Source organism: Entelurus aequoreus, linkage group LG08 (genome assembly GCF_033978785.1).
Source record: "Entelurus aequoreus isolate RoL-2023_Sb linkage group LG08, RoL_Eaeq_v1.1, whole genome shotgun sequence".
NCBI classification, from domain to species: domain Eukaryota; kingdom Metazoa; phylum Chordata; class Actinopteri; order Syngnathiformes; family Syngnathidae; genus Entelurus; species Entelurus aequoreus.
Genome location: NC_084738.1, coordinates 19,660,681 through 19,677,144, shown reverse-complemented (window position 1 = coordinate 19,677,144; position 16,464 = coordinate 19,660,681). Strand labels below are relative to the sequence as shown.

The following is a 16,464-nucleotide window of genomic DNA, read 5'->3' as shown; positions in this document are numbered from 1 at the left end:
AATACATCGATTATTGATGTTTACTAATCGATTCTATAATGGTCCATGTCCGAATTGCGATGCATCTAAAAAAATCGGTTATTTCCCCCACCTCTATAGGTCCGTGTATGCGTGTACACGGCAACACAGCAAAAACGGAGACCTTTACTCATCTGATGATGTTCGGTTGTGCATTTCTAAAGCACAACAACACTGCCATGATGGCTTTAAACACACAATAAGAGGACTTACTGTGTTTGAACGTAAATATTCTGCTATTTTGTTACTCAACATTGATAAAATAGACACATCAAGATGCGTTTTGTGCCACTCCCGTCAGCGCCAATTACAGTCAGCTGTTTTGGATACGATCGCTGTCGGACTTCCAGCCGACGGGACTACTTTGACAAGCAAGACTTTTTGCTTACTGTCATAAGAAAAGTGCAAGATTATGTATTTTTTTAATCCTTATTTAACAACAGATCATGAAGTTAACTTACGTGTGTTGATTCTCTTTGTGTAAATGGAGACGAGCGCGTGCATATAACTCGCCTGAGCGACTAAAAAAAAACATGATGTATCCTTCCTCTGTGTTAGTGTGTACTAATGATAAAGACAATGTACACTTCATTGCACATATATCACTATATTGATGTCTAAATGAGTTCAAATTCCACATAGGGATGGTAACCAAAACACGGTTCATGTTCGGAACCGGTTCCCAGTGAATCAATTCCCTGGAATCGCTTACCATTTTGTCAAGCGATTCTTTTTAATGGTTCTTCCGGATGGCGATGACGTTGTTACGCAACCTGCGTATGTTGCAACAAATAGTAATAACATTTTACAAGAAAAGATTGCAACAGCGTTACTTGTAATAACTCTGACCTCATCCCAGCAGCAGTAACGCTAGCACGACATCTGAATACAACAGGTCCTAACTCACCCCCTATCATGTTAGCGCTATTACTTGTTAAATTTAAATTAATGCCTTCTCATTTGGATTAGCATGAGGAGAGACAGATTCTAACTGGCTCCGAGGAGGGCAGTACTCGCTCCAGTTCACGTCTGTCGCGAGATGACTGTCACCGAGCAGGGACTAAGTTTGTGGTCAAAAGCTTGCATTTTGTTTGCTACAGTAGACACTCTAAATATTCGGTAGGTGAATGTTCAAATGTAGTCCGAGAAAAGTTGCATGTTTCCTCCCACCAGATTTTCTCTCAGTTGTTATACAAGTATTATACAGGGGAAACTCAAAAAATGGGAATATTGTGTACATGTACATTCATGTCAGCAATTAACTTCAAAAGTGAAACTAATCTGTGATATCAAGCCCATCCAGCCATCCATTTTCAACCGCTTTTTCACTTTCGAGTTCGCGGGGGTTGCTGGAGCCTATCTCAGCTGCATTCAACTCATTACATGCAAAGTGAGATATGTCAAGGCTTTATTATCCTTTTGGCTTACACTTTTTGAAACCCCACATTTTCTGAGATTTTCAATTCAAGGTTTTCATAAACTGTAAGCCACAATCATCAAATTTATAACCAAAAAGGCATGACATATCTCACTTTGCATGTAATAAGTTATTATCACTTTACTAAGTGTTACATTCTTGTATAATTTATTATATAATTTCTACATTATTTATTTTGTTAAATTCTACATAACAATATTTATTTATTATATTTTTATTTTTTTAATTACTATTTTCTTCTTCTATGCTACATATGTGACCTCACTGTAGGCTTCGTAAGGTCATGTTAGTTTTACACTAAACTAAATTGAGGCGAATCTACCTCTTTTTTCTCTATTTTCTAAATAAGAGTCAATAAGAGAACTGTTAAGGAACCAAATCGTTAAGCAGAATCGAAAGTAGAATCGGAACTGGAAACATCTTATCAATTCCCGTCCCTAATTCCACGAGTGTTGGAGCTGCACACGCACGTCCGTGCGCTTTAGGCACTTAAACATTCAAGAGGTTTCCTTGGCTCCTTGTTAGTGTGCACTGATTTTAGGAATAATGTACACTTCACTGGACATGTAATGTATTACCATGTTGCCGATTAAACATGTTATAATTCCACAAGCGTTGGGTTTCAGCAGCACAGGCGCGTAAAAACTAATAAAAAGATTAATTTTGTTCCCGTACCTGTGTAATTGCAGGCTGGTTTTAAAGATAATGTACATGTCATTGTATGTCTAGTATATCGAAATAAACATTATAATAACAGAGGTGTATTGCCACCAACTCAGCTGTGGCTGCTTTTACAGCCTTATGATTGAACAAAATGTACATGACAGCAGGTGTATGCATTTGTGTGCAGACTGTTTTGAAACTACACTCGTATGGATGGAGATCGTTTTAACCCCGCGTTTTTGGAACTATCCGTGTTCGTGTGGACATGTCCTGAGAGGACAACTTCCGCACCGCCAGGCAGTGGGCAGTTAAGAAATACAGTGGTGTCTCAACTATGAATGTTTTAAGATAAGAGCTGTATCTTGACTAACTGTTATGCTTTAAGTTACAAGCAAAAATATAAGCTACAAGCATCCCTGCCAATATTTACCATAGAAAATGTCACAGTGAACCCCGAAAAAAACTGCCAAACCATCTGGTCTTAGCAAGCATTAGTTTTAGCTAAAGATTGTTTTGTTTTCCAACCATGGGAAGGAAGAAAGTGAGTATGAAGGACAGTGCTGAAAAGAAGAAGCGGATGATATTCATTGAATTAAAGTAAAACATTATCAAAAACATTATCAAGAATGTCACCAATTAAGAACCAATTAAGCTAATAAGTTAAGATATTACTGTAGAGGCCTTTTTTTTTTTTACATTTAAATGACAAAACATTTTCTGTACAATTGCAATAAATGGGTCATTTAAATCAGTGTTTCTTAACTCTAAAGGGCCACCAACAAATATCTGTTTCTCAGCCGCGATCTGTACTTTTTTTTTTACACAACCTGTGACAGTGGTGAAGCTGTATTTTCATTTGCACTTGCATTGTATTGACAGTTTAGTTAAGAAACATATTCATTATTAATTGTGTTCCATAATTGTATGTACATGTATTTTTGTCAGTTCTTCATGAGTCCTTTCTTAAGCAGTATATTTGGATAGTACGGTACTTATTTTTCTAATCAGCCTGACCAAAGCCTGAAGTTTAGGCAGTGAATAATTACAAATGTTTGTGATTACACAGGGTTTCATATCATTTGACAAGGTTGTAAACTGTGAGTTATTAGATAAAATCATTGACTATGATCAAAATCAAGAGTAAGATTACTAATTTAGTGTTAATATTTAAGTGGGCCAAAGGGTCAAAAAGTTTAAGAACTACCGCTTTAAAAAACACAGTTTTTTGGCTGTATTTGTCCAATTAATTATTACTGTCTGGTGTACATATGTACAACATTTTTTATTAAGATGCATTTTAAATGTATCAGCAAACTATTGGATGTAGAATGTTGCAATATATCACCAAATAACAATACTGTATTGTATATCATGACATCGGGATACGAATCATATGGTGAAGTCCTTTCATAGCCCCAGTTCTAATGTTTCAAAAAAAGTCTTAATGTCATCTTAATAAAATTGTTAAAAGAAGGTTAGTTTTTAAGAACAAAGTGCTAATTCTTTGAGGAAAAAAGGCATTGTATAGGGGGGGAAATACATTTTGAAAATAAGGCTGTAATATTATCATCACTATACTAATGTATTGTAATTTTATTTTGACAATTGAACGAGAATGACGTCATAATGTTATGAGGGAAAAATATCCAGTGTGAAAAAACATGAATTTGATGAGACTAGTTAAAGGTACAAGAAAAAACGTGTTAATTTACAAGAATATAATCACAACATTACAAGCTTAAACATGTTTAGTTGAGGACTGTTGAGCATCGGCCTATTAGGTCCCATTTTATATGAGCAGTTTTAGTTGATGCGAAGAAATATTACAGGACATAAACCACCGCTTTCTTGTTTGATTATGTCAGCAGAGGAGCTCCTTGCAAACATTTTAAGATATTAGCCGGTTAACACATGGCAGATCTCCAGAGAGAGACAGCAGCTGTTGGTGTCAGAGCGTTGCGTTTAGATGCGTGGGGATTTTAAAATTCACTTATTAAATTAGAAATTTTTTCCATCGTAAAATGTCATTTGTTGACTTTGTTCGTTTGTTTCTTATCCATTTCCTGGATGTGTAGAGAGCATGTTTGCATGCATTTATTGCTTCACTGGAAACGAGGGAAACACATTGACAACTCTTAACTGTAACTCTTTTGTTCATGGCGCACCTGTCCGAGGGACACCTGTCTCTATGAATAGAGCAGCTGTGCAATGCTAACAGTAGGAGAAAGATTAGATTCCATTCGGGGATAGTGAGGAAACGTGTCAAGTTCCCCCAACTAACTTCCGTTTTGTTCCATGAACAGTCAACATTTTGCTTATGCAAATGTTTTGGACGGTTTCTATGTGTTTTTGGCATTTGTATTATTTGCCTTTTCTGTTGGATTTTTGTTCTTGCAGCATTTTCCTGTTGCATTTGTGCGTTTTTGGTTTTGGATCATTTCTATTCAGGCTCCAGTACTCTGGAATGCCCTCCCGGATAACAGTTAGAGATGCTACCTCAGTAGAAGCATTTAAGTCCCATCTTAAAACTAATTTGTATACGCTAGCCTTTAAATAGACCCCCCTTTTAGACCAGTTGATCTGCCGTCTCTTTTCTGCTCTGCCCCCCTCTCCTGCGTGGAGAGGTTATTAGGTGACCACAGATGATGCGCTAGCTGTTCAAAGTCGGGACCCGGGGTGGACCACTCATCTGTGCAACAGTAGGGGACGTCTCTGCGCTGCTGACTTGTCTCCACTCAAGATGATCTCCTGCTGGCCCCACTATGGACTGGACTATCACACTATTAACTAGAACCACTCGACGTCCATTGCACTGGCCGCCCATTGGAAGGGGTCCCCACATCTGCGGTCCCCTCCAAGGTTTCTCGTTGTATCCTACTGGGTTGAGCTTTTTCTTGCCCTGATGTGGGATCTGAGCCGAGGATGTCGTTGTGGCTTGGGCAGCCCTTTGAGACACTTGTGATTTAGGCCTATATAAGGCTATGTCTACACTAAGCCGGATAACCCCTTAAACAAATAATTATTTAGCCTAAGCCATACTAAACTATCGTTTAATGTCCCCCTCCTTGGACAATTTTTTCACGGGTAAGTGCGCCTTGTATTTTTTGAATCCCTTAGCTTTGTATGGACTCATTGATCGTTTACAAACTGAGTTCGGAAAGGAAGTGACGCCAGAAAGACTGCGCCTCACACAGGAAGTGATGTCAGAAAAAACACGCCACAGTCAGCTTCATAATAAAGCAGTTTCGTAACTCGGACATAACCACTGGAAATATGGAGGCGAGTCATCCAGACATGCCCGCGTTTCTCCTTCCGTCTGTTACAGACGCTTGTGGAAATCACACATGAATACCTTAAGAGAAAGCGACTGCAGCTATTTCGGATACAACACTTCTCAGACGGCAAGAGAACTTTCCGATGTCGAGGTCAGCTGTGATTCTACTTACCGAAAAACTTTGTCTATTTGTCGAAGGGGAGGCAACGAGAATGCGGGCTCCCGTGGATGTGATAAAAAAGGTAGCGTGTGCTTTGTATTACCTGGCCGTCGAGGGAAGACTATGGAAAACGGCGAATGCATTTGGACTGGCAAAGCAGACTGTATCAGTTATTGTCCGCCATGTATGTCGCGGACTCAACGTCTCGGTCCAGAGTATATAAAGTTACCAAAAACGAATGGATAATGAAGGTGAAGGCAAAGATATCTAGATTCCGAGATTGATTGATGTAAAATGCTCTTTCACGTGTTTATTAAACATTTTATTAATTTATGATAGCTCAGGTGTGATTCACTACAATAGAGCCCCAAAGAACACTGGATTCCAGTTAATTGAAATACCACAACACTGGATATTGTTCAGATAAGTTACATTTAAGAACTTGCACACAAAGCAACACCGGAGGTGACTATGACGTGCGCATTTTCCGCGCATGCGTATTAGGTCGCGTTGCGCCGGCGGACGGCGGGGGGAGAGGGTCTTAAACGGTGGCATTGTTGTGTGTGGACACGGATAAGGTTAGGTGGGATTTACCCTGGATAAACTTATCCGGCTTAATGTGCACGGGGCCTAAATAAACTTTGATTGATTGATTGAGCGTTTGGAGGTTGCTGAAGATTTGCCCCTATTGGCCTTGGACAGCAGTCCAGTCAACGAGGTTAGGTTCCATCTTACCCGCCATATCGGGAAAAAGCGGTACAGAATGTTGATTGAAAATGTCTGAAACATCTATAAAAGACTCTCCTGTACACAATATCGTGCAGTGTCGCACTGAAGTTAGCAGCAGATACAAGCCTCATGATGATCTGACCTTTGACCCCGCGACCTGCAAATGGCTAACGTGACACCTGCAAACATTTTAAACCAAATTCTTCTGAGAATTACTAGGGGAATTAAATCAAAGCAGGCTCACATAATCGGTCTATTTTCGGACAAACCCAGGGAATGGTGCCAGTGACACCAACATTAGCTTGACAGCATAGCCAGCTGAGGCGCCGGGCACCTTGTAAACAAAGACGCCACACACGAACGAAGCGTTTATCAGCACAAAAAACGAAGTTAACTCCACGGAGAAGATGCAAATATAAGACATCCTCACCTCAAGCGGAACCAAAAAGGGCAGATGAGTTCCGTCTTTGTCGCCGCCGTGCTAACTTTTAACGTCCATGGAGAGGTTAAGTTGTTCCCGCGTCGTGCTGCGGCCAAAAGGAACTTTCCCTGCGTTAGCTCGGCATTCTCCGCTTGCCAAACATATCCCAGACATCTGTGTCAAACGATCAGGTTTTCTTTTCTTTTTTTTTCAACAAAACGTCAGGTCGTAAAAGTAACGGATGAGATAGCGCCGCTTTACCTCCACAACAGTCTCAGTAGGAAGCGGAATCACCACCGAGCACAATTCTTCAAGAAGATAGTGCGACAAATGCGTAGGATGGGATATATTCCCTTAGAGACGGCACGTAAAGTACGTAAAATGTAATGTAGAATACCAGATAAGAAAACTACAATTCCCATGTTCAACAAAAGCGGTCACCATGAGGATATCCGGCATCGTCTTTGCTAAAATATATATTTCATAAATTGTTTTAGATTCATTATGACATTACTTATGTTATTTTCTTATACATTTTATATTTCATTGAATAAAAAATACAAAGAACCCTAATTTTCGTTCGCTCATCCACAAGATGAATTTCTGACCTTTTACTGCCATCTAGTGTCTAGAAGTATGAACCAACAAAATTGACAAGGCAACAGCTACACACAAAAACTAGACATGATAATAATATTCATCCATCCATTTCTGCCGCTTGTCCCTTTTGGGGTCGCGGGGGGTGCTGGAGTCTATTTTTAAAATTAATATACTTATTTTACATTAACCATGTTGTTGGATTTCTTATCTTGACTTATGTTTAATGTGTTTACTGTATCTACTTAATGATGCTCTATACTACTACTGTACTACAATGCTAATCCTCCTACATGTACTAATAAAGTTATTTGTTAAAAATTAATGTTAAAATTTAAAATGAAAGGTGCTGATAAGTAATATATTTTCATATTATTGAATGAATTTGATACCAAACAATATTATTTGTTTTATTATATTTATACTGCTCTTAATACTGACACTACTCTTACAACGAATGTTAATAATAATATTTCCACAATTTATGCTACTAATAATTAGAAATGCTGTGTATATTTTTTGAATTTCTATAAAAATAGAAAACAAATGAGACGTGGACAATGAAAACACGAATACTAAACCATTACAAAAAATATTAATAATACTAATAAAACAACAACTACTACTACTACTACTACACATATTAATTGTATAACTAAAAAATATATATAGAATAGAAATAATAAAAAAATAAAATATTTAATTTAATCATTTTGGTTTTTGACTGTTATTTGTTTTATTAAAATTACTTCATTTATGCAGCTCGTAAAAATATAATTGCTAATATAACAATAACAGCTATAATAACTAATATCAGTCAATATTTTTTTCTTTACTTCTCTAGAAATGTATATGTAATTAGGATAACGTGTTATTTTGCATGTGAAACTTGTGTGATGGTGGATTATCTCCTAATGCTGGTGTCAACCGTGTTGTTTGAACCGGGATTAGCTCTGTTGGGCCACTACAGTCACCCTAATGATCGCCTGGAGGACTTCAAACGTCCCATTAGGATAATTGTCATTTGCACAATAATTCCTCATAATTGACTTTGTCGAATATAAAACACAGTGGGGGAGAAAAAAAAGTACATTCCCAGGTTTTTAATCATCATAACAACACTTGGAGCTCCCTCTGCCATCAATCAGCAGACACAAACCATGCACCGCTTGGGGTTGGCGTGATTTATCCCCGAGGGCGCTGGAAGCGGGCGGGGCGGAGCATCCTCTCGTAGAAGCGAACACAAACCTGGGCGGAGATTACCACCCGGGCCACCCCACATGACGCGCGGTGCTTTGCCGGACTCTCGGTCGAGCGGTCTGTTACTGCGGGGGGAAAAAAAGTTTGCAAAAACTCTCTGGAAGTTATCCGTGTGACCTCGTTGACGGGATTTCATCCGAAACGAGAAGCTTTGGATGGAAGAGTCGCTGTAAAAACAAGGTAGGAACGTGTAAGCATGCACCTTCTTTTGTTGCTGTGCACTTGTTGCTCGCCGGGGACGCTTAACAAACACATCCCGGTGATATACTTTCACTTCTTTTAAAAATACTCCCGATTAAAAAATTGCAAACTAACTCTCCGTTTTTTGTGTGTGAGTGTGTGTGGTTGCGTACACACTGTTGTCATGACAATGCTAGGGGAAACCGAGCGAGGAGGCACGTTGTGTGAGGGTACACAAAAGACACCAAGTTGAGTGTGCAAACAACCCCCCAAAAAAGTTCATTTTCTTTGCTCTATGATGGGACTTGTGTGTTGTTTTCCCCTGGCAAAACGGAAAGAAGAGTACTGTGACGGGGTGGAAGGTCAGGAGGATATGTCCAAAAAGGTGTGTCCTGTGTTTATATGAGGCCATTTGTGACCCAGCTATAGCCAGGAAAGGGATGCTTTTTAGTTGTTTTATAGCCAGCACACATGTGCAGCTGACATGGCTTCCACAATGGAGAGTGAGCCACACAATTGTCCAAGGAGGGGAACAGGAAAATTGTGTGTGTGTGTGTGTGTGCAGCTGCTGATGTCATCCATGCAACAAGTTACACACATACTGTACATTAAAAAGCATATCAATCATCTCCGCGTGACTTAGGATGAGTTTGCATTTCTTTCTCATAGGGCCTTAAACAGTGGCGGGCCGTGCGTTTCCCACGTAGGCCTTCAGTGATCTCCGAGTTAAATGATTACCTCTCCAAATACCATAATTGATCTCACCGCATGATCATTGTTGGATAAATACTATACAGCAGATGAATGTCACCGAGCAGGGACTAAGTTTGTGGTCAAAAGCTTGCATATGTTTGCTACAGATGTAGTCAGAGATGTTTCCTCCCACCAGATTTTCTCTCAGTCGTTATATTATACAGGTGAAACTCAAATAATGGGAATATTGTGTACACTTCCATTGATGTCAGAAATTAACTTCAAAAGTGAAACTAATCTGTGATATCAAGCCCATCCATCCATCCATTTTGTACCGCTTCTTCCCTTTCGGGCTCGCGGGGGTTGCTGGAGCCTATCTCAGCTGCATTCAACTAATTACATGCAAAGTGAGATATGTCAAGCCTTTATTATCATTTTGGCTTACACATTTTCTGAGATTTTCAATTCAAGGTTTTCATAAACTTTAAGCCACAATCATCAAATTTATAACCAGTGTTTGTAGGGGGGTACGTCTGAAAGAACTTAGTCTCGGATCACAGGGGCTCTCCACAACCATATTTAATGTACGAGATACAATTGAGGCTATGATTAAGAAGTCGAAGCTCTGGTTAGACTGCATGAACAACAACAAAACAGGTCTTTCCGACGTTGCATGATTTGGTTTGTGTGCAAATCACCTCTGTCTGACAGTGTCAAACGTGACATAACTACTCACCTCGGTGAGCTGGCTGCACAACTGCGCAGGTACTTCCCTAAAATAGACGAGTCGGACAGTTGGATTCGATATCCCTTTTCTGCCGTGCCAACTGCGTTAACGGCATCTGAAAAGGAGAGCCTCATTGACATCGCAACAACAGGATCCATGAAAATTAAATTCAACCAGAAGCCTGTGCCAGATTTCTGGATAGGACTGTGCACAGAGTACCCTGGACTGGCCAAATGCTCTGTCAAGACCTTGATGCCCTTTGCAACCGCGTATTTGTGTGAGAGCGGGTTCTCAGCTCTGATGAGCCTGAAAACTAAAACGAGGCACAGACTGTGTGTGGAAGACTATCTAAGGCTAAGACTTTCTTAGATTCGGCCAGACATAAAGGGGTAATGTGCATTCTCTCAAGCGAACCCTTCACATTAACCTGGATTTCTGTCACGTCCCCGCTCTGCTGCAGTCACGTCCTTCTTTCAAATTCCCGTTTATCTGTCTATATTTTAATAAAACTCTGTTTGATCTAAACTTCCATCTGAGTCCTGAAATCCCTAATAATTTTATAGTTTAAGTGTTGTACTGTATATAGGTGTGTGTGTGGTGGGGGGAAAGGGGCTACGTAGCTGTAATGTTTGAAGGGGTATGGGATGGTAAAAAGTTTGGGAACCACTGGTATACAGGAACACATTTACACCCTACTAGGTATTGAACCACATCAACAGTATACAAAACGGGATATTTTATGGCGCGTTTAAAAATAAATTATAACGCATCAGCAATTAAAACACATACCGTAAATTTATCTGCTTGGCTTATGCGACTTCCGGTCAATAAAGTTTGATTCAAAGTACACACTTAATCAAAAATATATTAACTGCCCTGACCACATGATGGCGACAAATACACATGTAACAATGTTAATTAAATGACAAGCATGACACACTTTAACAACAAGAGTTTACAACTTTTTAACAGAACAGCTACTGTCAACAACTTGTGATCTGCTTGGCTATCGCAACTGTCAACTCTGTGTTCTAAAATTCATCCGCTAACGGTGCCGTTAAGTATCCAATCACAGGACGTGTAAATGTCATGTTCAATGTGAGGCCATCTAGAAGGCCTTACTGACAACGACTCTTGATCTGATTGTCTATCGCAACTGTCTATCAACTGTATGTCCCCGTTCACTTACAATGCATGGACGCCAGCATTGTTGATTCTGAAGGCGCCTGGCAGATTTGGTACAGCATGCAGTGTTTCCCACACATTCATTTATTTGTGGCTGCTCGCCACGAAAGAATTAAGGCCGCCACATATTTTTTAAAATTTTGTTTTATTTATTTATTTATTTATTTTTTATTTTAATTTTATTTTTTGTCCTGTCCAGCTTCTCAGGCAAATCATATAGTTGATGTAGATGCCCATATCGGCTGTTCAGATTTACTTTACAAAAGAGAAGTGTAGGATCAAGATTTTTGAAGCTCTTTGTTCAGTGGAACAGATGTTTGATGAAGCTTCGTATCTATCTACCACCACTACTGTTTTCTGTTTATTTGTTACTGACTGTGGCAGGACACCTCTGCCTCTGTTTCACTTTATGTTGCTGGTAAATAATATGGTTGTAGTAGTAGGCTAAAGTTAAATTATTTAGTATGCACTAATTAAAGGGGCAGAGCTTTAAGAGACATTTTAGCTTTTATATTTTTAAAAGATATATTTTTTGTAAGAACCACAATTAATAAATATACTTCAGTGAATAACTTATTGTTCAAATCTGTATATAAATATGTACATAAAGTAATGTAATTATATTGTAAAATGGATGGATGGATGGATGGACGTTTAAAACAAAACTGTTATTATTAATTAATAAGTATGCATTTTTTGAGCCTTTTTAGAGAAAATCATATCATTGTAGTAAATTATGCAAATTACTCGATGTCATGGTGACCACGCCCATAGCCACGCCCCCACCGCCACAGGTATCTTGGCAGTTTATGGGAAACACTGAGCATGGCAACATAAACTAGCTGAATTCTGATTGGATACACACAAACTAAAAACAACAACAATGGAAGTAGCATAATATGATATAAAGATTGTCACACACACACTAGATGTGGTGAAATTTGTCCTCTGCATTTGTCCCGTCCCCTTGGGGAGCAGTGGGCAGCAGCGGCGCCGCGCCCGGGAATCATTTTGGTGATTTAACCCCCAACTCCAACCCTTTGTTGCTGAGTGCCAAGCAGGGAGGTTATGGGTCCCATTTTTATAGTCTTTGGTATGACTCGGCTGGATATGAATACTTTTAGATATTTAGGGAAAGTAAATAAAAAAAAAATTGTATGTTTAATTATGATGATGATTTCTGGTTATGTTAGGCCAGCAGAGAAGGCCTTGCTGGCCCTGACGGCACACCACTGGCCTTAAAAAGGTGGAATACATGTGCTTGGTGAGGAAAATAAGATACTGGCGCTGTGATTAAACCCCAATGTTGGACCCCGTAAGTCGGATTGACTTGAAATTTCTCTCACAGCTCAATCCACACTGCAAAACACCCTCGGCTAAATAGTTTTGGGGGCCACGTTATTTTTTGGCCGCATTTATAATCTTCAGCAAAAATGTGAGTCTCCCACAAGTTTTTAGCCCAATAGCCCAAAGGAGGTATAATAGAGGACCTAAAATGGATAATGGAGCGCATAGCGCAAAGAGGTCGGCGACTTTCTGCACATTCAGTTGCTACAGAGCTCCAGACTTCATGTGACCTTCCAATTAGCCCACGTACAGTACGCAGAGAGCTTCATGGAATGGGTTTCCATGGCCGAGCAGCTGCTTCTAAGCCAGGGGTGGGCAATTAATTTTTACCGGGGGCCGCATGAGCAACCCGAGCACTGCTGGAGGGCCAAATCGACAATATTTCAGTTAAATTTTGCTCAATATTATTTTTGATATATACCGTAAGATAAATAATAATAATAATAATAATTAATAATAATAGTAATACTTCAACATAGTGTGTGTAACAGCATTCCATGACTAATATAAATAAATTAACATTAATAATAAATGACAGTAAAATAAGCACACGTATGACTGAGGAGTCATAGTGTAACTTTGTGTGGTGTTTGAGTTGTCCGACTTTTTGTGTGGCCATAAACGCACCAGTGGTTTAGTGCTATGCGTGTTGGTGACAGATGACAAGTTGGTTTTGGCCTGGTTTGTACGGCAGAAAATGACTAGTTTTTCGAGATAGAATTGTTTTACTCATGTTTTTGGTGTGGTTATGTCCGAATATAAACAGTTTTGCTCAATAAAGTGATCGATATAATTCCTGTCCTCGAAGCATCTCGATAGACGTTACAATAATTGAACGGTGTTCAATTGAACGGTGTTGACGAACACCGTTAGGGCCGCTGGTTGTCACTGTCACTCAAAGTTGCATTGCAAAATTACATAGAATAAATATGTTTATTTTGTTTAGAATTCAGATGGGATTTGATTTGGTGCGCGGCATAATTGCTGCGCGCAGCGGACGCTTGAGCAGTGCGCAATTGCGCAGGCACGCACCTTAGAGGGAACGTTGCTTTGCAGTTCATGTCTTGTTGGAAACACGGCATTCTTCATCAACTTTTCTCTTTTTAGCGTCTCGGGTGTAAACCGTGCATCACTTGTCGCTGCATGTGCACCTTCACTCGCAGGTTACACACGGACACACGCCCATAAATAATACTTTTCAAAATAAAAGCAGCACAGTTGTATTGCGCGCACGACATAGATGTTTTTTCAACTTTATTTTGTAATTTGCGATTGCAGCTGTTCACATTCACTCACAATCACGCACACGTCCACACGGAAGTAATACAAATAACGCTTTTCAAAACAAAAGCAGCACTGTTGTATTGCGCACTTGACATAGATACTTTTTAAAATTTATTTTGTAATTTATAATTGGCCTCACGCGGGCCGGACAAGGACGCACAAAGGGCCGGATGCGGCCCGCGGGCCGCAGAATGCCCAGGTCTGTTCTAAGCCATGCATCACCAAGTCCAATTCAAAGCGTCGGATGCAGTGGTGTAAAGCAGTGTTTTTCAACCTTTTTTAAGCCAAGGCACATTTTTTACGTTGAAAAAATCCAGAGGCACACCACCATCAGAAATTCTTAAAAAACGAAACTCAGTTGACATTAAAAAGTCGTAGCTCTTGTCTCAAAGTAGGTGTACTGTCACCATCTGTCCCATCACGCCGTGACTTATTTTGAGTTTTTTGCTGTTTTCCTGTGTGTAGTGTTTTAGTTCTTGTCTGGCGCTCCTATTTTGGTGGCTTTTTCTCTTTTTTTGGTATTTTCCTGTAGCAGTTTCATGTCTTCTTTTGAGCGATGTTTCCCACATCTGCTTTGTTTTAGCAATCAAGGATATTTCAGTTGTTTTTATCCTTCTTTGCGGAGACATTGTTGATTGTCATGTCATGTTTGGATGTACATTGTGGACGCCGTCTTTGCTCCACAGAAAGTCTTTGCTGTCGTCCAGCATTCTGTTTTTGTTTACTTTGTAGCGATTTCAGTTTTAGTTTAGTTCTGCATAGCCATCCCTAAGCTTCAATGCATTTCTTAGGGGCACTCACCTTTTGTTTATTTTTGGTTTAAGCATTAGATACCTTTTTACCTGCACACTGCCTCCCGCTGTTTCCGACATCTACAAAGCAATTAGCTACCGGCTGCCACCTACTGATATTGAAGAGTATTACACGGTTACTCTGCCAAGCTGTAGACAGCAACAACACTCAACAACAAAACATAATTTGCAGACTATAATTACTGGTTTGCAAAAAATATTTTTAACCCAAATAGGGGCACAGTGGTTTCAACCACTGGTGTAAAGCACGTCGCCACTGGACTCTAGAGCAGTGGAGATGCGTTCTCTGGAGTGATGAATCACGCTTTTCCATCTGGCAATCTGATGGACAAGTCTGGGTTTGGAGGTTGCCAGGAGAACGGTACATTTCGGACTGCATTGTGCCGAGTGTGAAATTTGGTGGAGGAGGAATTATGGTGTGGGGTTGTTTTTCAGGAGTTGGGCTTGGCTCCTTAGTTCCAGTGAAAGGAACTTTGAATGCTACAGGATACCAAAACATTTTGGACAATTCCATGCTCCCAACCTTGTGGGAACAGTTTGGAGCGGGCCACGTCCTCTTTTAACATGACTGTGCACCAGTGCACAAAGCAAGGTCCACAAAGACATGGATGAGAGAGTCTGGTGTGGAGGAACTTGAGTGGCCTGCACAGAGTCCTGATCTGAACCCGATAGAACACCTTTGGGATGAATTAGAACGGAGACTGAGAGCCAGGTCTTCTCGACCAACATCAGTGTGTGACCTCACCAATGCGCTTTTGGAAGAATGGTCGAAAATTCCTAAAAACACACTCCGCAACCTTGTGGACAGCCTTCCCAGAAGAGTTGAAGCTGTAATAGCTGCAAAAGGTGGACCGACATCATATTGAACCCTATGGGTTAGGAATGGGGTGGCACTTCAAGTTCATATGTGAATCAAGGCAGGTGGAAGGGAAAGTGTGTGTGTGTGTGTGTGTGTGTGTGTGTGTGTGTGTGTGTGTGTGTGTGCAGCTGCTGATGTCATCCATGCAACAGGTTACACAAGTGCATTAAAAAGCTTATCAATCATTTCCACATGACTCAGGATGAGTTTTCATTTGTTTCTCATAGTGCCTTAAAGAGGTGGAACACATGTGCTTGGTGAGAAAAATAAGATACTGCCACTGTTATTAAACCCCAAAGTTTGAACCCCGTAAGTCGGATTGACTTGAAATTTCTCTCACAGCTCAATCCACACTGCAAAACACCCTGAGCTAAATAGTTTTGGGCCGCATTATTTTTTGGCTGCACTTATACCTTTGCTATTTAGTCGTAGTTTGTACAAACCCAGTTTCCATATGAGTTGGGGAATTGTGTTAGATGTAAATATACGGAATACAATGATTTGCAAATCCTTTTCAACCCATATTCAATTGAATGCACTACAAAGACAATATATTTGATGTTCAAACTCATAAACTTTAATAATAATTAACTTAGAATTTCATGGCTGCACCACGTGCCAAAGTAGTTGGGAAAGGGCATGTTCACCACTGTGTTACATCACCTTTTCTTTTGACAACACTCAACAAACGATTGGGAACTGAGGAAACTAATTGTTGAAGCTTTGAAAGTGGAATTCTTTCCCATTCTTGTTTTATGTAGAGCTTCAGTCGTTCAACAGTCCGGGGTCTACGCTGTCGTATTTTATGCTTCATAAT

The 16,464-nt window shown here is 39.9% G+C and overlaps 1 protein-coding gene across 1 annotated transcript in view; it reads left to right on the top strand.

Annotated features, from left to right (window-relative positions):
- The first annotated feature begins 8,583 nt into the window (after positions 1-8,583).
- The window catches only part of LOC133654998 (uncharacterized), a 120,321-nt gene continuing 112,440 nt past the window's right edge, over positions 8,584-16,464 (top strand). The window contains exon 1 of the mRNA XM_062054882.1: positions 8,584-8,740. The gene's annotated coding sequence lies outside the window, so the exon portion shown is untranslated. The remainder of the gene's footprint in view (positions 8,741-16,464) is intronic.